Below are 24,703 nucleotides of genomic sequence, written 5' to 3'. Positions count from 1 at the left end.
TTACAGGTCATGTTTGCCCAGGTGCACTATGAAAGAGAATGAGAACACTTCCCCCCCAGCTTGGATGCAGACGCCTGGTTGTGAACAAAATCCCTCAGGTGATGAGGGTGCAGGGTCCCCATCATCTCAGATATTTGAAAAGAAAAAGGAGGAAATCTCAAGCAGAAGGTGGAAACTGCTGCAGTGCCTTCAGAATGTGGTTACTTCAAAACATGGTGTTATGGTGTTGAGGTCTATAAGAAAATGGTAGCACAATCACTCCCTGGATGGACCATTTTTGGTGGCTTGAAACTTCAGGTCTATTGTTTTTTGTTTGTTAATTTACTTGTTATTATGAACATCTCTCTATCAAGACCATAAAAGCCCAAGCCCAATGCTCTCTTAAAAGGAATTAAAACATGGCTTAACCCAGAAAAAAAGATATGACCCAGGCAAAGAAACCCCTGGTAAGGGGAAGAAGGCATCTCACACCACCAGGTTAGTGAAAAGAGAATGAGCTTTGAGAGGAGCTTCCTTCTCAGAGTTGATTTATCAACGAGGGATCTTTATATATGAAATCCCAAGACTTCCCATAGAAATTGTAATGACTTTAAAAAGCTTCTGACATCTAATTAGGGACCTAACCACAAACTTTAGCATTATTTCTATGAGGAAATATTGTATAGATTCAATGTTTATATAATTGCAGAGATGTGACCCATTCATAATTTGGGCACCTCCTGAAAAAGTTGGCTGAGAGAAGAATCAACATTCCCTGAATATTATCAGGGGCAGAAGATAGAGTAGTATTAATAATAATTAATATTAATAGCAAGGACACACTCTCTTAGAAAACACAAAGTTGATTTGTACCATGTCCATGTGACGAAAACAAAGTATAAAGTTGATATGGGTACTTCTGGTTTTATGAATGCTTTGATTTTATGGAAGATAAGGGTAAAGTTTTTTAACTTTACTTTTTAAAAAGGTAATTTTTACTGAAAGAAAATGAGGTAGAGACTGGTTGGATGGGTAATTTCCTCAATTCTAACTTATGCAGCAAAATAATGCATAGCATAAGGATTTAAGATAAGCATAGAGTTGACATATACATGTATGTGCTTAGGGTCTACTGATTCACCATTGAATTCCCCAGCATGGCTGGAATACCAGTTAGAACAATGGTGTGTCAATTTCTTATCAAAAGAAATCTGAGCGTTCAATCCTCCATGTCTTATCCCCATCTGCTAAATTTACTGAAGTCTGACTGGGTTCAATAGTACAGTGAATATCTTTTCCATGAGGTCATACTGAAGTCAGAGGGGGCCACTTCTGACACCCTAGAGAAATTAACTCTTTCTATTTTTTTTTTTTAAAGGAATTTTTTTTTTCAATTTTATTTATTTATTTATGGCTGTGCTGGGTCTTCGTTTCTGTGCGAGGGCTTTCTCTAGTTGTGGCAAGCGGGGGCCACTCTTCATCGCGGTGCGCGGGCCTCTCACTATCGCGGCCTCTCTTGTTGCGGAGCACAGGCTCCAGACGCGCAGGCTCAGTAGTTGTGGCTCACGGGCTCAGCCGCTCCGCGGCATGTGGGATCTTCCCAGACCAGGGCTCGAACCCGTGTCCCCTGAATTGGCAGGCAGACTCCCAACCACTGCGCCACCAAGGAAGCCTGAGAAATTAACTCTTGCAAAGGGTTGGTACATTTAAAAATCTCAGTCCCAGTTTAAGGCCAGTCTAAAACCAGTAGAGTAGGTAGCTACTATAGGGTATGATATTAGAATTTTGATGTAAGTACCCCTCCTCTTCTGCCCAAAATACCACTTTCACTGGCACATAAAGAATTCTACCATGATGAAAATGATAACACTAACAACAATTACTCAAGGCTTAATAGTTTGTTAGTGGATTTTATACAGCTATAATCACACTTTAATCTTTAACCTGTGAAATAAAGGATTCTTTCTTCCATTTGCCAAATTAATAAATTGTGATTCACATTAATTAAGGGCCTTTCCCAAGGTTCCACATTTAGTGCGACCTCAAATTGGGTGCTTCTGACACTAAATTCTATCATTGTTTCTCTTAAGGCATTTTTGCTTCAAGAGTCTCCTATGAAAATCCACACACAGTAAAGACGTAGTGAAGTGGTGAGGAGACACTGACAACTTAGGGTGAAACAGTTTCTTTCCAAGATCAAGGTGAGAGGAAAACTAGAGGAGATGGTGAGAGGGAAATGTGGTCAGACTAGGAAGTCAAAGCATGCTGGTTGGGGGACTTCAGCGAGAGACTCTGAAGCATCTTGGGCTGCCCTGGGCACCTGGAGCCTGAACATCAACTTAGAGGAGGAGGGACGTGAGCCCCACAGGGCAGAAAGTGTGAGGATACCGAGAGAAATAGCTGTCCCTGAACAATCTGTCTAGGGTGAGTTCTAATTATGTATCATCTTCCCAATGATGCAAAAAGGTACAGCTAGCTCTATCTTCAGGGAAGAAGGGGCCTACAGGACCAAATCCATTCCTTTAGATCCTTCTCCACTTCCTCCCGGGTACCCTTGCATTCGTGGACATCTCTGGCAGCACTGGACTGAATGATTTTTAAGAGCCAATTCCCCCATCTCGGGTATGATTAGTGAGATATGTTGAGTGTAGCCTGTACCATTCTCAAATAATAGACTCTGAAGCTTGGAACTTGAGAGAAAAGCAGCCAGATTCTCTGCTAATGTAGGCATTTAAAGAAGGTCCAGTTTTCTTTCTTATTCTCTTGGGGTGCTGCTTGCTTTTCTTTGTGTTTTCCCCTCACTCAGCTTTCACATTCAGCTTTATCATCACAGTGATGGGAGATGATATTTCATTTAGGTCTAGTTTTGTCACCTGATTTGGCAAATGACTAAGGTCAACCGGTCATTTTCAAATGCTCAAAGTGGACATCCCAAAGTAAACCTCATATTTTTTTTTTTTTAAAGAACATCCTGGGAATTGTAATGCATCTTTTTTTTTTTAAATTTTATTTACTTATTTTATTCATTTATGGCTGTGATGGCTGTGTTGGGTCTTCGTTTCTGTGCAAGGGCCCTCTCCAGTTGCGGCAAGTGGGGGCCACTCTTCATCGCGGTGCGCAGGCCTCTCATTATCGCGGCCTCTCCCGTTGCGAAGCACAGGCTCAGTAGTTGTGGCTCACGGGCCTAGTTGCTCCGCAGCATGTGGGATCCTCCCAGACCAGGGCTCAAACCCGTGTACCCCGCATTGGCAGGCAGACTCCCAACCACTGCGCCACCAGGGAAGCCCAAACCTCATATTTTTAAACGTGGATACTCTGCTTTCCTGTAGCAATGCTCTCTTCTTTCTCTTTCTGTTTTTCTCTTTATTTCTCTTCTTCTCTCTCCTTTTCTCTCTCTCTCTCTCTCATTGTATTAACACTTATTACATACATCTTCTGGGTGATTCACTCCCTTTCTCCCTTCCTTGATTCCTTTGGAACAAAGATTATTATGTGTCACTGGATAAAATGCCACCCTTAAGTCTGTACTGTATTTAGGTCTCATTCTTTTCCTTGATCCGCCAACCTTGTTCCTTGAGATGGGTAATTTTACATGGTATGTTCAAGCTCAGATGATCTCAGAATTTGCCACGTGATCAATCTCAGGGTTATGTTAGATCCAATGTTCCTCAGTATCAAAGTACCTCTTGGAGGGTAAAAGGACTAATGTTTCTAAATATGGAAGGGGTGCATCTTTCCACACACTCTGGCCAATGGGGAAATATTTAGAACCAGCTAAAGGCTTAGATGGGAGATGACAGAGGTGTCCATTTGCAGTACCAAAGAGAACAGACCAAGAGAAATTAATATGCTGTGACTAATACCAGTTTCCCTCCTAAGTATTATATCTTTCTCTCTCTCCCTCCCTCCTGAAGATTCTCATTGTTAAGGGAGATGTCTGAGGTCCTTCTCACAGTTAATGAGTTAAGTGTGCTCAGGAGAAGTTTCTCAGAATACCTGCTTCTAAGCCAGGGTGTTGAAGTGATAAAACCCTAGTTCCAGATTGCCTCGGGAAGCGCAATGCATTCATGTTCCAAGTACAAAGCCCCTCAAACTCACTTTGAAAGTTTGCTTAGAGTCTAAATAAATCAAATTGAAAGACTTAATTATGAAATCCCAGAGCTGGTCATGAGGATAATAAAGTGCCTGCGTTTCTGTTTCAATAGATGTGTTAATATTTTAGCAGCTCCTAACTGCCTGTGTTCTATTTCACAATTCATGATTAAAGTTTGATTTTAATAGAGCTTCCAAAAAGAGCGAGATTTGTGTTTCAATGCCTTGTTACTGCACTGGTTTGTCCTTTCTAACATGTAATTAATGTCTCCCTCTTAGCCATTATCTCCTGGTGAGGCAGAACCAGCACAGACAAAGCTGAGCCCTATGGGGCAACCAATCCATGCAACACAAAAACAGACACAGAATCACCAGTTGGCCTTTCCTGTGTCCTCATGTGCCATTTATCCCAAGTATAGGATTGGAGAGTAAAAATAATTTTAACAAATTAACTATCCAGTCAAAAAAATATTCTCTCTCTCCTTTAATTGGGAATCATAACTTGGGACCTCTGCAGCATTGAGAAGTGAAAGGAAGTAGGTTAAGTTGCTTTGAGAGACTCTTTAGCTTCTCTGTTCAGATGAAAAATATATGAAAAGTATGAAAAATATGAAAAGTGATAGATTCTACAAATCCCTCAATAAAGTCTTGAAAAAGGCAATCTCTCCTACTATAGAAGAAAACTTTCTAGCTACACTTAACTTCTTTAAATGTATATGTATGAAGATATTCATCGTTAGAAAATTGGAAAGATCAGGTAAAAACACTGAAACAAACATAAAACCACCTGTGTGCAATTTCATCAAAAAGAGGTAACTATTTTTACTATGTTGGTTTGAATCCTTTCAGACTTTATATCATCATCTTTCCACAACTGTAAACATGAATCTATGACATTCTTTTTAACTGCTTCCAGATGGTTCATTGCTTGTACCAAAAGTTTATCTTATTCCAAACAAAGATGAGTTATTTGGTATCTACTGGGACCTAATGTGATACAATAAAAGCCATTAGGAAGAAGTGGTTTCTCATTTTTCCTAAGGGTACAAGCAATAAGGAAAGGAGATTTGATTAAGAGAATATGGAGACAAATCAAAATCTTTAATCCAGGGCTTAGCATTTTGGAAACATGATTTAACCTAAAACAGGAAGGCTCCTTAGAGCTGTCATTTTAAAAATATGCTTGCTCTTGTCTCTGATGCTGTTTTAATGCAACTGCTGATAAGAATCCACTCTTCACAATACCAGAGCCAGACCAAGCATATTTTAAAGTGGCAGGTCTAATTTCCAACTTCAGCCCCAGTATTATAAATATAAATCATCACTCAGAGAAGTAAACACCTTATAGAGGTCCTGGTCAGCAACTCATCCTTCTCAATAAATGCCCCAAAGACCAAAACTTAGTCTCCCGGAGATAATCAGAGAGAGCTGAAGGCTCACCTCCAAGCAAGAAATGGTTCATAATATCACGCAGCCAGGTCCAACACTGCGCATAGTATTAAGAAAGAAAACCTAAATTTACAAGAATCAGCCATCGCCCTTACTTTCTGTTAAAACCAGGTACCTGTAATAATCTTTAGATCTGCTACCATCAAGCTATATGGTGATCATCAGGTGAATAGTTATTTTAGAGGGAAAGGGTAATTTGAGGCAAAGAGAACAGTATATGCAAAGAGACAGGGTAATGAACTTTAGTACTGTAAGTAATTTGATATGACTGATGTGTCGATTATATGTGGGCTTGTCAGGCAACATCAACATGGGGAGATAGAGAAATAGACAAATGCTGGATCAGATTGTCAAGGGCCTTCTAGTCAATGGTTCTTAAATATTGGGATCATCTGGGGGAGCTTTAAAAAATATAAATGCCTGATTCCATCTGCAGAGCTTCTAATTTAATTGGTCTTGAGTACAATCTGGGCATCAGGATTATTAAAAACACCCTAGGTAGTTCCAGTACCAAGCAAAGTTTGAGAACCACTCTTCTAGGCCATTTTAAAAGCATGGACTTCATCTAAGGATAATAAAAATATATAAAATCATTATTTTTAAAGCACAGAAGTATCATATTTAGATTTATGTTTCCAAAAGATTGTTCTGCAGGATTTGGGAGAAATGGAAGAGGTGGCAGTGTTGCTTTAAAACACTTGAATACCCACATAAAAAGAGGAATTGAAAAATCAGTATATATAGGCAATTAATTTATAACAAAGACACCAAGAATATACAATGGGGAAAAGATAGTCTCTTTAATAAATGGTGTTAGGAAAACTGGACAGCCACATGTAAAAGAATGAAACTGGATCCCTATCTTACACCATATACAAAATTCAACTCAAAATGGATTAAAGACTTAAATTTAAAACCAGAAACCATAAAACTCCTAGAATAAAACACAGGGGGTAAACTTCTTCACATCAGTTTTGACGATGATTTTTTGGATTTGACACCAAAAGCAAAGGCAACAAAAGCAAAAATAAATAAGTGGGACTACACCAAACTAAAAAGCTTCTGAATAGCAAAAGAAACCATCAACAAAATGAAAAGGCAACCTATGTAATGGAATAAAATATTTACAAATCATATATTTGATAAGGGGTTAATATCCAAAATATATAAAGAACTCATACAACTTAATAGCAAAAAAACTGATTTAAAAATGGACAGAGGATCTGAATAGACATTTTTCCAGAGAAGATATATAAATGGCCAACAGGTACATGAAAATGTGCTCAACACCACTAATAATCAGGGAAATGCAAATCAACAATGAGATATTATTACTTTACATTTGTTAGAATGGCTATCAAAAGATAAGAGACAAGAGATAACAAGTGTTGGTGAAGATGTGGAGAAAAGGGAACACCTGTGCACTATTGATGGGAATGTACATTGGAACAGCTACTAGAGAAAACAGTATGGACTTCCCAAAAAAACATTAAAAATATAAGTACCATAGATCTAGCAATCCCATTTTTGGATATATAGCAAAAGGAAATAAAATCAGGATCTCAAATAAATATCTACACTCCCATGTTCACTGTAGCATTATTCACAATAGTTAAGATATGGAAACAACCTATGTATCCACCAATACATAAATGTATGAAGAAAATGTTATATATGATATATAAATATATAAAATAGAATATTATTCAGCCATGAAAAAGAAGGAAATTTTGTCCCTTGCATAAACATGGATGGACCTTGAAGACATTATGCTAAGTGAAATAAGTCAGATAGGCAAAGACAAATAGTGCATGGTATCACATATGTGGAACCTAAAAGAAACTCAAACTCAAGAAACAGAGTAGAAAAATGGTTGCCTGGGGCTGGGGGTGAGGTAAGTAGGGAGTGGTTGGTAAAAGGGTACATACTTTCAGCTATAAAATGAACAAGGTCTGAGGATCTAACATAAGATAGTGACTATGGTTGATAATGCTGTATTGTGTAATTGAAATTTGCTAATAGAGTAGAAGTTAAATGTTCTTACAATAAATAAATAAATAAATAAATAAGGTGATGGATGTATTAATTAACTAGATGGGAGGAATCCTTTCAAAATGTATATGTATATCAAATCATCATGATGTATACTTTAAGTATCTTACAAATTTGTTAGTTACACCTCAAAAAGCTGAAAAATAAAATAGAATTTAAGAAAGAGAACAAAAAAGTAGCAAAAGCAAAACCCATGAACAACATTTACAACAAAACTAGCTGCCAAGTTAACTCCGCAGCTAACAGATGCAAGCAGGAGAGGACATACCACCTATTGCCATAAGGCCTGTAGGATAACAGCATCTGTGTGGAAAGAAGCAATAAAGTGGGACTGAAAAGACTTGAAAACAGGAGAACCCAAAAATAGCCAACAGACATACACTGGAAAGCTTAGAAAGCCAATTTGAGAGCAGCAGCATAAACTGGGAGTTTTCCTTCCCTAGTACTGGGGGAGGGCCCATAATATGGACTGAACTGACTGGAGCAGGCTAGCCATAAACCTAATTACCAACCTACCAGGACTCCTTTCTAAGATAGGTCCTATACTGAAAAGAAACTGCTGGGAGTAGAACAAAAATTGAACAAGATAGAACAGAAATAAATAAAAAATACAGTGTAGGCCAAGATGAGAGGAATGTAGCCAGGAAATCTGAGAAAGCAGCAACCATGTTTTTAACATTATATTAAAACAACAGAAGGGAGAGCTCTGTAAAATTAGAACATCCCTGAACCTCACCTCATTCTAAAAGGTCAGGAAAGATAATTTCCCACAAAATTAAGCAACATAAAATTGTTGAGCTCAAATTCTATACAACAAAATAAGAAAAGTGAGAACAGGTGGCAGAGTAACAATTTCCAAAAAAAAAAAATTATAAGAAGTAGAAAAAAATAGCAAAATAACATACCTACAGACAATGAATACCTGTCAGAAAAACATGCATGTAAAGAAGATTAAAACTACGATCCATTATTTCAAAATGAGCTCAAATACATTAAGAAATTAATACAAAATATTGAAGAATAACACAAACTGGAATCAGAAAAGACACAATTTAGATGACAGTGTTTATAAAAGAATAATAATAAAAGAATACTTTAAGAAATAAAGACAGCTAGAAGGAACACAAGAGTGCAAAAACAACAAATGTCTTAACAGAAATAAAAGGTGAAAAAAGGATACTTATAAAAATAAGAGATCAAAAGGGTTCTAAATGAAGTGACAAATACTGAACATAAGCAAAAAATTTTTTCAACAAATAGATGATAGGCATTGCTAAAGAAGAAAACTGAAGCAAGGGAACAGAGAATATGTTAAGAACTATAAATCAAGGAAATTCAATTATTTCATATGTGTATATTTGACTTTAAGGAAAATAAAAGAAACATCTGATTTATTAGGGAAAGAATATTAAATTATCATCAGACTTTTTGATAGAAATACTTCACACCAAAAGAAAATGGAATATCATATTTAGGGTGTTCAAAGAAAGAAGATATAAGCCAAGATTTTATATCTAGCAAAACTATCTTACAGGTATAAGTGGCACAAACTGTTATCAACTGTAATTACTAAGGGAATATTCTCTTGAGAATTTTCTGGAAAATCTATAATACAACAAGCTTTAGCTAACCAAAATGACTAAAGAGGTGCCAAGATAAGGACTTGTGGTTAACATTAAATACATATCTATTTGAAGTAGTAGCTTACAGCTAAGTCAATTTAACCAAGCTAGAGTTGTGTTTTCCAGAATTCCTTTCCCTGTATATTCCTAGATTAGAGTTGTCTATAACAGAAATTTGCATAAAGTTTGGAAAGCAGAAGTAGAACTGTAGCCATTATTCTGTGAATGTCAGTATGGGACTCCATGTACTACTACAGCTTGCCCATGTAGTTGCTATCTGCTAGTTCACCTTGTTGGTATCTGGCATCAGCTAGGTCCTAACCCCCTTCAATTCCTATCAAATATCTTTCTTCAGCTTCTCTGAGTCCTCAGTCAAGCATGTGTGCAACTCTATGGCAAAGGGCACCAATTTCTTCTGCAATCACTACACTGTTGGGGTTGTAGGTGGTGAGAAATAAACATGAGACACAGATTCTCTTTGTGGGTTCCACTTTTTGCTTGCTTTTTTCTGCTTCATGTGCAGTGTTTCTTCCCTGCTTACCTACATCAGCTTCAGACCCAACACTAGACTCAAGAGGAAACAGCCTTCAACAGACTTCTTCACTAGCTCTCACAATTATGTAAAACCTAACTCCCAAGACCCATCCCTTACTCCATATCATTCAAGATGGTCTGCTTCCCTGATCAAACTGATATACTTGTAGAACTAAGATTAAATGAAGTCTAGGGGAAAGAGAGAATAGTGTGCATTGATTATATACCATGATTTCTGATGTGGAGGAAAGGAAAACAGATATACTAGAGAAGAGCTTAAGTAAAAACCCTGAAGTTTTTAATCTCAATTGTAAGTATCAATGTGAATTTATAAGATATGTGTACATGACTACTCCAGTACCAATGAGCACTTTTAGCACCCAGATTGTGATTTTGAAATACCATTTCTCACTAAAATAAACCAAACCTTCTTGGAGAAAATTAATTCCAGGTCAGAGGTAGAAAATATAGCAGATGATCCTGGAATACCTCATCATACATGATAGCAAGGAAGTCATCAATGACTACTAAAGTCATGTCAAAAAGACTCAGAAGACAAACTGAAGAAACTCCCACAGGCCAAAGATAGAACAATTTGAGCCGCATAATGATAATAAATGCAATAAATTTAAACTGATTATATAAGTTTAAACCCAAGAATTGATGATGATAACAAAAATATAGTAACATCACATATGGAGGATGACAGGGAACCAATTCATTATCTTGACACCAGAATAGGTGTACCAGTAAGAAAGAAGAGAGAAAGACAGAAAAAATACTTGAAGAAGTAATGTCTAAAATGTTTCCAAATTTAATTTAAAACATTAATTTACACATCCAAGAACTTCAGTAAACTCCAAATAGGATAAATACAGAGATTCACATCAAGGCACATCATAATAAAAGTGTTGAAAGACAATGACAGAATGTTAAAAGCAGCATGAGAAAAATAACTCACCATGTACAAAAACTCCAATACGGTTAACAACTGACTTCTCATCAGAAACAATGGAGGTCAGAATGCAGTGGGGTGGCATAGTCAAAGTATGGAAAGTAAAAAACTATCAACCAAGAATACTATATCCAGCAAAACTATATTTTAAAAATGAAGGCAAATTAAAGACATTCCCAGGCAAACAAAACCTGAGAGAATTTGTTGCTAACAGATCTTCCTTACCAGAAAAACTAAAGAAAATTCTTCATGCTAAAAAGCAAGTGATACCAGATGGTAACTGGAATCTGCATGATAAAACAAAGAGTACCATTAAAGGTAATTATATAGGTAATTTCAAAAGATAGTATAATTACATATTTCATTTTGTTTGTTCTCTTGACTGATTTACAAACAATTACATAAAACAATGTGATATAATTGTAACACAGAGCCTATATCATACAAAATTAATATATTTGACAATAGCACACAAAGAAGACTGGTCAGAACAAAGCTGTATTGGAGTAAGAAAATGAAACCAGATGGCAACTCAAATCCAAAGGAAGGAATAAAGAGAACTAGAAAGGGCAAATAAAAAAGTTAACATAACAAACTCAATAAATATATACTCACTTTCTTTTCTTCTCTTAGCTTCTTTTAAAGATATAAAATTATGCAAAGTGAAAATTATAACAACGTATTTTTGGTTTGCAACATATATAAACATAAAATGTATAATAGTAAATGCACAAAAATGTTGGAAAGATGGGAAGAAATGGAGCCATATAAAAGTAACACTTCTATATTTCCCTGAAGCTATGAATAAATTTGAAATAAGGCTTAGAGCAATCACTATGAAAAGAAATAAAAAATTCAAAAAGGAATTAAAATGGTACACTAAAAATTACACTTACTACAAAAGAGGGTAATAAAGGAGAATAATATTTTTTAAAAAATACTCAAGACATATAGAAAACAAAAAGCAAAATGGCAGATATAAATCCAAACATATCAATAATGTTATATGTTAACGGTTTACACAACGTAATCAAAAGGCAAGGATTGTGAAATGGGATATAAAATAAGATCCAACTATATGCTTTGTGTAGGAAACATACTTTAGATGCAAAGATACAAATAGTAAAAGTTTATAAAAGATATGCCAAGTAAACAACAATCATAAAAGAGCTGAGCTGGCTAGACTAATGTAAGAAAATAGATTTTATAATAATATGAGAATATTATTCTCACATACAATATATAATGAGATTGTACATTAATTTTACATAATATAATATATAATATGAGGATTCTTTAAAAATATGATTCTCAAATAATAATATGAAAATAGACTTTAAAAGAAACAAAAATTATTGGAAATGAAGAGAGACATTTCATAATGACAAAAGGATAAGTCTGTCAGGAAAACAATTATAAACATACAGTTGGCCCTCCATATTCATGGTTCTGCATCTACCGATTCAACCAAATGCAGACCAAATATATCAAAAAAAAAAAACCAGTTTTCAGGAAGATCCAAAAAGCAAAACTTAAATCTCTAACATACTAGCAACTATTTACATAGCATTTGCATTGTATTTACACCTATTTATATAGCATTAACATTGCATCAGGTATAAATAATCTAGAGGGGGGGAGCTTCAAGATGGCAGAAGAGTAAGACGTGGAGATCAACTTCCTCCCGACAAATACATCAGAAATACATCTAAATGTGGAACAACTCCTACAGAACACCTACTGAACGTTGGCAGAAGACCTCAGACCTCCCAAAAAATCCACACGTACCTGGGTAGGGCAAAAGAAAAAAGAAAAAACAGAGCCAAAAGAAGAGGGACGGGACCTGCACCAGTGGGAGGGAGCTGTGAAGGAGGAAAGGTTTCCACACACTAGGAAGCCCCTTCGCGGGCGGAGACTGCGGGTGGCGGAGGGGGGAAGCTTCGGGGCCACGGAGGAGAGCGCAGCCACAGGGGTGCGGAGGGCAAAGTGGAGAGATTCCCGCACAGAGGATCAGGGCCAACCAGCACTCACCAGCCCGAGAGGCTTGTGTGCTCACCCGCCGGGGCGGGCGGGGGCTGGGAGCTGAGGCTTGGGCTTCAGTCGGATCCCAGGGAGAGGACTGGGGTTGGCGGTGTGAACACAGACTGAAGGGGGCTAGTGCGCCACAGCTAGCCGGGAGGGAGTCCGGGAAAAGGTCTGGAGCTGCCGAAGAGCCAAGAGACTTTTTCTTGCCTCTTTGTTTCCCGGTGCGCGAGGAGAGGGGATTCAGAGCACCGCCTAAACGAGCTCCAGAGATGGGCGCGAGCTGCAGCTATCAGCGCAGACCCCAGAGGCGGGTGCGAGCCGCGCCTATCAGCGCAGACCCCAGAGGCGGGCGCGAGCTGCGACTATCAGCGCGGACATCAGAGACGGGCATGAGATGCTAAGGCTGCTGCTGCCGCCACCAAGAAGCCTGTGTGCAAGCACAAGTCACTATCCACACCTCCCCTCCCGGGAGCCTGTGCAGCCCGCCACTGCCACGGTCCCGTGATCCAGGGACAACTTCCCCGGGAGAACACACTGTGCGCCTCAGGCTGGTGCAACGTTACGCTGGCCTCTGCCGCTGCAGGCTCACCCCTCAATCCGTACTCCTCCCTCCACCCGGCCTGAGTGAGCCAGAGCCCCAGAAGCAGCTGCTCCTTTAACCCCGTCCTGTCTGAGCGAAGAAGAGACGCCCTCAGGCGACCTACACTCAAAGGCGGGTCCAAATCCAAAGCTGAACCATGGGAGCTGTGCGAACAAAGAAGAGAAAGGGAAATCCCTCCCAGCAGCCTCAGAAGCAGCGGATTAAAGCTCCACAAACAACTTGATGTACCTGCATCTGTGGAATACCTGAATAGACAATGAATCATCCCAAATTGAGGAGGTGGACTTTGGGAGCAACGATAGGTATATATTTTTTCCCTTTTTCTCTTTTTGTGAGTGTGTATGTGTATGCTTCTGTGTGTGATTTTGTCTGTATAGCTTTGCTTTTACCATTTGTCCTGGGTTCTGTCTGTTTTTTTTTTTTTTCTAACTACAATTTTCAGTGCTTGTTATCATTGGTGAATTTGTTTTTTGGTTTGATTGTTCTCTTCTTTCTTTCTTTTTTAATTACTTAAAAAAATTTTTTTAATAATTATTTTTTGTTTTTATTTTAATAACTTTCATTTTATTTTATTTTATCTTATCTTTTTCTTTCTTTCTTTCTTTCTTTCTTTTCTCCCTTTTATTCTGAGCCATGCGGATGACAGGCTCTTGGTGCTCCAGCCAGGCATCAGGGCTGTGCCTCTGAGGTGGGAGAGCCGAGTTCAGGACATTGGTCCACCAGAGACCTCCCAGCTCCACGTAATATCAAACGGCGAAAATCTCCCAGAGATCTCCATCTCAATGCCAAGACCCAGCTCCACTCAACGACCAGCAAGCTACAGGCCTGGACACCCTATGCCAAACAACTAGCAAGACAGGAACACAACCTCACCCATTAGCAGAGACGCTGCCTAAAATCATAATAAGGTCACAGACATCGCAAAACACACCACCAGATGTGGAACTGCCCACCAGAAAGACAAGATCCAGCCTCATCGACCAGAACACAGGAGCTAGTCCCCTCCACCAGGAAACCTACACAACCCACTGAACCAACCTAGGCTACTGGGCAGACACCAAAAACAACAGGAACTATGAACCTGCAGCCTGCAAAAAGGAGACACCAAACACAGTATGTTAAGCAAAATGAGAAGACAAAGAAACACACAGCAGATGAAGGAGCAAGGTGAAAACCCACCAGATCTAACAAATGAAGAGGAAATAGGCAGTCTACCTGAAAAAGAATTCAGAATAATGATAGTACAGATGATCCAAAATCTTGGAAATAGAATGGAGAAAATACAAGAAACGTTTAACAAGGACCTAGAAGAACTAAAGAGCAACAAAAAATCATGAACAACACAATAAATGAAATTAAAAATTCTCTAGAAGGTATCAATAGCAGAATAACTGAGGCAGAAGAATGGATAAGTGACCTGGAAGATAAAATATTGGAAATAACTACTGCAGAGAAGAATAAAGAAAAAAGAATGAAAAGAATTGAGGACAGTCTCAGAGACATGTGGGACAATGTTAAACGCACCAACATTTGAATTATAGGGGACCCAGAAGAAGAAGAGAAAAAGAAAGGGACTGAGAAAATATTTGAAGAGATTATAGTTGAAAAATTCCCTAACATGGGAAAGGAAATAGTTAATCAAGTCCAGGAAGCACAGAGAGTCCCATACAGGATAAATCCAAGGAGAAACATGCCAAGACACATATTAATCAAACTATCAAAAATTAAATATAAAGAAAAATATTAAAAGCAGCAAGGGAAAAACAACAAACAACATACAAGGGAATCCCCACAAGGTTAAGAGCTGATCCTTTAGCAGAAACTCTGCAAGCCAGAAGGGAGTGGCAGGACATATTTAAAGTGACGAAAGGGAAAAACCTACAACCAAGATTACTCTATCCAGCAAGGATCTCATTCAGACTTGACGGAGAAATTAAAACCTTTAAAGACAAGCAAAAGCTAAGACAATTCAGCACCACCAAACCAGCTTTACAACAAATGCTAAAGGAACTTCTCTAGGCAAGAAACACAAGAGAAGGAAAACACCTACAATCACAAACCCAAAACAAATAAGAAAATGGTAATAGGAACATACATATCGATAATTACCTTAAATGTAAATGGATTAAATGTCACAACGAAAAGACACAGACTGGCTGAATGGATACAAAAACAAGACCTATATATATGCTGTCTACAAGAGACCCACTTCAGACCTAGGGACACACACAGACTGAAAGTGAGGGGATGGAAAAAGATATTCCATGCAAATGGAAATCAAAAGAAAGCTGGAGTAGCAATTCTCATATCAGGCAAAATAGACTTTAAAATAAAGACTATTACAAGAGACAAAGAAGGACACTACATAATGATCAAGGGATCAAGCCACGAAGAAGATATAACAATTGTAAATATTTATGCACCCAACATAGGAGCACCTCAGTACATAAGGCAAATACTAACATCCATAAAAGGGGAAATCGACAGTAACACAATCATAGTAGGGGACTTTAACACCCCACTTTCACCAATGGACAGATCATCCAAAAAGAAAATAAATAAGGAAACACAAGCTTTAAATGATACATTAAACAAGATGGATTTAATTGATATTTATAGGACATTCCATCCAAAAACAACAGAATACACTTTCTTCTCAAGTGCTCATGGAACATTCTCCAGGATAGATCATATCTTGGGTCACAAATCAAGCCTTGGTAAATTTAAGAAAATTGAAATCACATCAAGTATCTTTTCTGACCAAAACGCTATGAGACTAGATATCAATTACAGGAAAAAAATCTGTAAAAAATACAAACACATGGAGGCTAAACAATACATTACTTAATAACCAAGAGATCACTGAAGAAATCACAAAGGATATCAAAAAACACCTGTAAACACATGACAAGGAAAACATGACGACCCAAAACCTATGGGATATAGCAAAAGCAGTTCTAAGAGGAAAGTTTACAGCAATACAATCCTACCTTAAGAAACAAGAAACATCTCAAATAAACAACCTAACCTTACACCTAAAGCAATTAGAGAAAGAACAAAAAAACCCCAAAGTTAGCAGAAGGAAAGAAATCACGAAGGAAACGATAGCAAAGATCAATAAAACTAAAAGCTGGCTCTTTGAGAAGATAAACAAAATTGATAAACCATTATCCAGACTCATCAAGAAAAAAAGGGAGAAGACTCAAATCAATAAAATTAGAAATGAAAAAGGGGAAGTAACAACTGACACTGCAGAAATACAAAGGATCATGAGAGATTACTACAAGCAACTATATGCCAATAAAATGGACAACCTGGAAGAAATGGACAAATTCTTAGAAATGTGCAACCTTCCGAAACTGAACCAGGGAGAAATATAAAATATAAACAGACCAATCACAAGTGCTGAAATTGAAACTGTGATTAAAAATCTTCCAACAAACAAAAGCCCAGGACCAGATGGCTTCACAGGAAAATTCTATCAAACATTTAGAGAAGAGCTAACACCTATCCTTCTCAAACTCTTCCAAAATACAGCAGAGGAAGGAACACTCCCAAACTCATTCTACGAGGCCACCATCACCCTGATACCAAAACCAAAGATGTTACAAAGAAAGAAAACTACAGGCCAATATCACTGATGAACATAGATGCAAAAATCCTCAACAAAATACTAGCAAACAGAATCCAACAGCACATTAAAAGGATCATACACCATGATCAAGTGGGGTTTATTCCAGGAATGCAAGGATTCTTCAATATACGCAAATCAATCAATGTGATACACCATGTTAACAAATTGAAGGAGAAAACCATATGATCATCTCAATAGATGCAGAGAAAGCTTTCGACAAAAGTCAACACCCATTTATGATAAAAACCCTCCAGAACGTAGGCATAGAGGGAACTTACCTGAACATAATAAATGCCATATGTGACAAACCCACAGCCAACATCATCCTCAATGGTGAAAAACTGAAACCATTTCCACTAAGATCAGGAACAAGACAAGGTTGCCCACTCTCACTACTATTTTTTTTTTTTTTTTTTTTGTAATTTATTTTTGGCTGTGTTGGGTCTTCGTTTCTGTGTGAGGGCTTTCTCTAGTTGCGGCAAGCGGGGGCCATTCTTCATCGTGGTGCGCGGGCCTCTCACTATCATGGCCTCTCTTGTTGCAGAGCACAGGCTCCAGACGTGCAGGCTCAGTAGTTGTGGCTCACAGGTCCAGTTGCTCCGCAGCATGTGGGATCTTCCCAGACCAGGGCTCAAACCCGTGTCCCCACATTGGCAGGCTGATTCTCAACCACTGTGCCACCAGGGAAGCCCCAACTACTATTATTCAACATAGTTTTGGAAGTTTTAGCCACAGTAATCAGAGAAGAAAAAGAAATAAAAGGAATCCAAATCGGAAAAGAAGAAGTAAAGCTGTCACTGTTTGCAGATGACATGATACTATACATAGAGAATCCTAAAGATGTTACCACAAAACTACTAGAGCTAATTGATGAATTTGGTAAAGGAGCAGGATACACAATTAATGCACAGAAATCTCTTGCATTCCTATACAGTAATGATGAAAAATCTGAAAGTGAAATTAAGAAAACAGTCCCATTTACCACTGCAACAAAATGAATGAAATACCTAGGAATAAACCTAACTAAGGAGACAAAAGACCTGTATGCAGAAAATTATAAGACACTGATGAAAGAAATTAAAAACGATACAAATAGATGGAGAGATATACCATGTTCTTGGATTGGAAGAATCAACATTGTGAAAAGGACTATATTACCCAAAGCAATCTACAGATTCAATGCAATCCCTATGAAACTTCCACTGGCATTTTTCACAGACCTAGAACAAAAAATTTCACAGTTTGTATGGAAACACAAAAGACCCTGAATAGCCAAAGCAATCTTGAGAAAGAACAACGGAGCCGGAGAAATCAGGCTCCCTGACTTCAGACTATACTACAAAGCTACAGTAATCAAGACAGGATGGTGCTGGCACAAAAACAGAAATATAGATCAATGGAACAGGATAGAAAGACCAGAGATAAACCCATGCACATATGGTCACCTTATCTTTGATAAAGGAAGCAAGAATATACAATGGAGAAAAGACAGCCTCTTCAATAAGTGGTGCTGGGAAAACTGGACAGCTACAAGTAAAAGAATGAAATTAGAACACTCCCTAACACCATACACAAAAATAAACTCAAAATGGATTAAAGACCTAAATGTAAGGCCAGACACTATCAAACTCTTAGAGGAAAACACAGGCAGAATACTCTATGACATAAACCACAGCAAGATACTTTTTGACCCACCTCCTAGAGAAATGGAAGTAAAAACAAAAATAAACAAATGGGACCTAATGAAACTTACAAGCTTTTGCACAACAAAGGAAACCATGAACAAGATGAAAAGACAACACTCAGAATGGGAGAAAATATTTGCAAATGAAGCAACTGACAAACTGATTAATCTCCAAAATTTATAAGCAGCTCATGCAGCTCGATATCAAAAAAACAAACAACCCAATCTAAAACTGGACAGAAGACCTAAAGAGACATTTCTTCAAAGAAGATATACAGATTGCCAACAAACACATGAAAGAATGCTCAACATCATTAATCATTAGAGAAATGCAAATCAAAACTACAATGAGATATCATCTCACACCAGTCAGAATGGCCATCATCAAAAAATCTACAAACAATAAATGCTGGAGAGGGTGTGGAGAAAAGGGAACCCTCATACACTGTTGGTGGGAATGTAAATTGATACAGCCACTATGGAGAACAGTACGGAGGTTCCTTAAAAAGCTAAAAATAGAACTACCATAAGACCCAGCAATCCCACTACTGGGCATATACCCTGAGAAAACCATCATTCAAAAAGAGTCATGTACCACAATGCTCATTTCAGCTCTATTTACAATAGCCAGGATGGAAGCAATCTAAGTGTCCATCAACAGATGAATGGATAAAGAAGATGTGGCACATATATACAATGGAATATTACTCAGCCATAAAGAGAAACAATATCGAGGTATTTGTAGTGAGGTGGATGGACCTAGAGTCTGTCATACAGAGTGAAGTATGTCAGAAAGAGAAAAACAAATACCGTATGCTAACACATACATATGGAATCTAAAAAAAAAAAAAAATGGTCATGAAGAACCTAGGGGCAAGATGGGAATAAGGACACAGACCTACTAGAGAATGGACTTGAGGACACAGAGAGGGGGAAGGGTAAGCTGGGACAAAGTGAGAGAGTGGTAGTGTATATATGGACATATATATACTACCAATGTAAAATAGATAGGTAGTGGGAAGCAGTCACATAGCACAGGGAGATCAGTTCGGTGCTTTGTGAACAGCTAGAGGGGTGGGATAGGGAGGGTGGGAGGGCGGGAGACGCAAGATGGAAGAGATATGGGGATATATGTATATGTATAACTGATTCACTTTGTTATAAAGCAGAAAGTAACACACATTTTAAAGCAATTATACTCCAATAAAAATGTTAATAAATAAATGATGTAGAGATGATTTAAAGTACTTAGGAGGATGTACATAGGTTATATGCAAATCAACACCATTTTATATAAGGGACTTGAGCACCCTCAGACTTTGGTATCCACATGAGGGTTCCAGAACCAATTCCCCCATGGATACCAATGGAGGACTGTATATGCAATGAACAGCATATCCCCAAAACACATGAAGCAAAACCTGACAGACTAGAAAGGGAAAAAAAAGAAAAAAATAGAAGAAAACTCAACATAGTAGTTGGAGACTTCAGTATCCACTTTCAGAAATTGTTAAAACAAACTAGGAAGAATAAATAAATAGAAAACTTAAACAACTTAATAGCTTAAATCTAAAAATCTGTAGAATACTTCACTCAACAACAGCAGAATATACATTATTCTCAATTGCAGAAGGAACATTCTCCAGGATAAACATATGCTAGGCCATAAAATGTCTTGAAAAATATAAAAGGATTGAAATCATGCAAAGCGTGTTTTCAATCATAATGGAATTTAATTAGAAATCAGTCTGTGAATATTAAACAAAACATTCTTAAGAAAGCAATTGGTTAAAGAAAAGAAATCACAAGGGAAATTCGAAAATACTTTTGGATGAGTGAAAATGAAAATACAACATAACAGAACTTATGGGATTTAGTTATATCACTCCTCAGAGACAGAAATTTATATGTAAATGACTACATTAAAAAAAGAAGATCACAAATCAGTAACCTAAGATTTTACTTAAGAAACTAGAAAAAGAAGAGCAAACAATGCCCAGGAAAATTCAAAAAAGGAAATAACAAAGACTAGAGCAAAAATAAATAAAATACAGAATAGAAAGAATAGAGAAAAATAAAAAAAACCAAGAGTTTGTTCTTTGAAAAGATCAACAAAATTAACAAATATTTAGCTCTACTAAACAAAAACAGTAGAGAAGTAGAGAAGATTCAAATTATTAAAATCAGGAATGAAAGAAGAAATGTCACTACCAACATTACAGAAATAAAAAACGATTATAAGAAATTACCATGAACAACTATATGTCAAAAAATTAGATAATTTACATGAAATGGATAAATTCCTAGAAAGACACTAATTACTGAAACTGAGTCAAGAAGCAAGAGAAAATCTGAATAGTTTTATACCAAGTAAAGAGATGTAATCATCAGTTTAAAATTTTCCCACAAAGAACAGCCCAGGCTAAGATGTCTTTACTGATAAATTCTACCACACATTCACAGAAGTAATACCAATCCATCGAAAACTCTTCCAGAAAATAGAAGAGAGAACACTGCCTAATACAACCTAGGAGGCCAATATTACCCTGATATCAGACAAAGATATCACAAGAAAGAAAATAACATAAAAATATCTTTTATGAATATAGACACAAAAACCTCAACAAATTACTAGCAAACCCAATCCAGCAACATGTAAAGAAGCATTATACATAGCAACAAATGTAGATATATCCCAGGAATGCAAGAATGATTTAATATTCAAACATCAATTAATGTAATAAATTATTTAATAGAATGAAGGCTAAAAACCATATCACCATCTCAGTAGATACAGAAAAAGCATTTGACAAAATCTAATACCTTTTTTGATGGGAATGTTCAACAAATTAGAAAAGAACAGAGCTTTCTCAATCTAATAAAGGACATCTACAGAAAACCTACAGCTAGCATCATCCTTAATGGTGAAAGAATAAATGCTTTCTCCCTAAGATTAGGAAAATGACAAGGATATCAACCCTCACTACTTTATTCAACACGTACTAGAGTTTCTAGCGAGAGCAATAAGACAAGAAAAAGAAATAAAAGACATCCAGATTAGAGAGGAAAAAGTATTGTAAAAATATATTTATTTGAAGATGACATGATCTTGTATAAAAAACATTCAAAGAAATTTAGGGGAAAAAAACCCAACTATTAGACCTAATGAACAAGTTCAGCAATGTGTCAGAATACAAGATCAATACAGCAAAAAATCTATCAAATTCTCATATAGTAGCAATGAGTAATCCAATAATGAAAGTAAGAAAACAATTTCCTCTACAATAGCATCAATAAGAACAAAACACTAAGGTACACATTTAACAACAGAAGTGCAAGACTTGCAAACTAAAAAGAAGAAAAAAAAATTGTTGAATTTAAAGAACATCTAAATAACCTTCTTTAATGAAATGCTGAAATGTTCATGGATGAAAGACTTACTATTATTAAAATGACAATACTCCAAAAATAAATCTGTGAATTCAAAACTATCCCTATCAAAATCCCAGATGTGTTTTTTTCCAGAAATTGGCAAGCTGATCTTAAAATTCATATGGAAATGGATGGGACTCAGAATAACGAAAACAACCTTGAAAAAGAAGAACAAAGTCAAAGGATTCATACATCCTGATTTCAAAGCTTAATAGAAAGCTACCATAATCAAAAGTGTGATACTATATAATGATAGACATATAAATTAATGGAATAAAATTGAGAGTCCATAAATAAAACCTTACATTTATATTTACTTATTTTCAATGAATACCAAGACAACCAATGTGAAAAGAAGTCTTTTGAACAAATGGTATGGGGACAATTGGATATCCACATGCAAAATAATGAAGTTGGACTCCTATCTCACACAACATACAAAAAGTAACTCAAAGACAAAATCACAAACTTAAATGTAAGAGCTAAAAATATAAAACTCTTAGAAAAAAAAGAGTGATAAATCTTTTTATCCTTGCGTTAGCCACTGGTTTCTTAGATATGACACTAAAAGCACAATCAACAACAACAGTAAAGTGAGTTACATCAAAATTATCAACTATGTACTATAAATGATACTACTGAGAAAGTGAAAAAGATAATCCATAGAATGGGATAAAAATAGTTCCAATTCATGTATCTGATAAGGTTCTTGTATCTAGAATGTAAAGATTCTCACAACTCAACAATGAAAAGGTAAATAACCCAATTTAAAAATGGACAAAAGGCAAAAATAGACATTCCTCCAAAAAAGATCTACGCTCAGTCAATAAACACACTGAAAAACTACTCAACATTACCAGTCATTAGGGAAATATAAATCAAAACTAGAATGATGTATTACTTCACACACAAAAGGATGGCTATAATCAGAAAGTCAGATAATAATAAGTTTTGACAAGGATGTGGAGAAATTGGAAACTTTATACATCAGAGGTGGAAATGTAAAATGGTGCTGCCAGTTTGGAAAACAGTTTAGCAGTTTCTTAAAAAGTTGAATATAGAGTTACTATATAACACAACAATTCCACTCGTAAGTATTACCCAAGAGAAATTAAAACATGTCCACACAAAAATGTGTACATGAATGCTTATAGCAGCATTATTTGTTATAGAGAAAAAAGTGAAAACAACTCAAATATCCATTAACTGATAAATGAACAAATGAAATACAGTATATCCATACAACAGAATATTATTCATTATTAAAAAGAAATGAAGTACTGATACATGCACCAACATGAAAGAACCTTAAAAACATTAGGCTAAAAAAAACACATTAGGCTAAGTGAAAGAAATCAAGTACAAGATAACATACATTGTATGATTCCATTTATATGAAATGTTCAGAATAGGCAAATCTATAGATTAGTGGTTGCCTAAGGCTTGAGGGTGGGCTGCGGTGGGATATGAAATAACTCCTAATAAGTACAGGGTTTCTTTTGAGAGGAGACAAAATATTCTAAAATTAGATTGTGGTGATGCTTTCATAACCACATGACTGTATTTTTAAAACTTTGTATTGTACATTTTAAATGGATGACTTTTACGACATACAAGTTTTATATAAATAAAGGGTTAAAAATAAATAACTAAAAATTAAATAATAGAATCAGCATGTCACCATTTTACAAATCACAATGACTTAATAGATATAGGTATTAAATATCAATGGCTACTAATCACAAAATGAAAGACAACCAGACATGTGTCATCATAATCTAGACAAGGAATCTACTCTGAGTCAGATCCAGTCTCTAGACGCAGCTACTATTTTGCAGAAAATACAAAGGGCAGAGGAGCATATTGAATTATTTGATGTGTTTACATTCAGCCAAATCTAAACTCTGAGAAACTCCACAGTTCAAACAGCCTGAGTTTTTTTTTTTTTTTTTTTGTACCCTTCATTTTCTTTTTTTCATTTTAATTTTTAAAAAAATTTCATTGGAGTATAGTTGATTTACAATGTTGTGCTAGTTTCAGGTGTACAACAAAGTGAATCAGTTATATATATATCCACTTTCTTTTTTTTTAGCTTCTTTTCCATTGTAGGCCATTACAGAATATTTTTCATATACCCAGAGAAAACCATAACTCAAAAAGACACATGTACCCCAGTGTTCATTGCAGCACTATTTACGATAGACAGGTCATGGAAGCAATCTAAATGTCCATCAACAGATGAATGGATAAAGAAGGTGTGGTACATATACCCAATGGAATATTACTCAGCCATAAAAAGGAACAAAACTGAGTCATTTGTAGAGACGTGGATGGACCTAGAGACTGTCATACAGAGTGAAGTAAGTCAGAAAGAGAAAAACAAGTATCATATATTAATGCCTATATGTGGAATCTAGAAAAATGGTACAGATGAACCTGTCTGCAAGGCAGAAATAGAGACACAGACGTAGAGAACAAACATATGGACACCAAGGGGGGAAAGGGGAAGGGGATGTTTTGGGAGATTGGGATTGACATATATGTGCTAATATGTATAAAATAGATAACTAATGAGAACCTGCTGTATAGCACAGGGAACTCTACTTCATTGTACAGTAGAAACTAACACAACATTGTAAAACAC

General features: G+C 36.5%; 1 protein-coding gene and 1 long non-coding RNA gene across 2 annotated transcripts in view; both read right to left on the bottom strand.

The window, feature by feature from the left end:
• KCTD16 (potassium channel tetramerization domain containing 16) overlaps positions 1-24,703 on the bottom strand; it is a 277,777-nt gene that overhangs the window by 21,160 nt on the left and 231,914 nt on the right. The window lies entirely within an intron of this gene.
• On the bottom strand, positions 1,374-12,952 carry LOC309624579. Its single transcript, XR_014242026.1, has 2 exons — positions 3,271-12,952; positions 1,374-2,921 (listed from the first exon to the last, which is right to left on the bottom strand). It is a non-coding gene; the product is annotated as an uncharacterized lncRNA (long non-coding RNA).

This window comes from Balaenoptera borealis (genome assembly GCF_965194805.1).
Source record: "Balaenoptera borealis genome assembly, chromosome: 2".
NCBI classification, from domain to species: Eukaryota; Metazoa; Chordata; class Mammalia; order Artiodactyla; family Balaenopteridae; genus Balaenoptera; species Balaenoptera borealis.
This window is presented reverse-complemented; position numbering and strand designations above follow the sequence as displayed.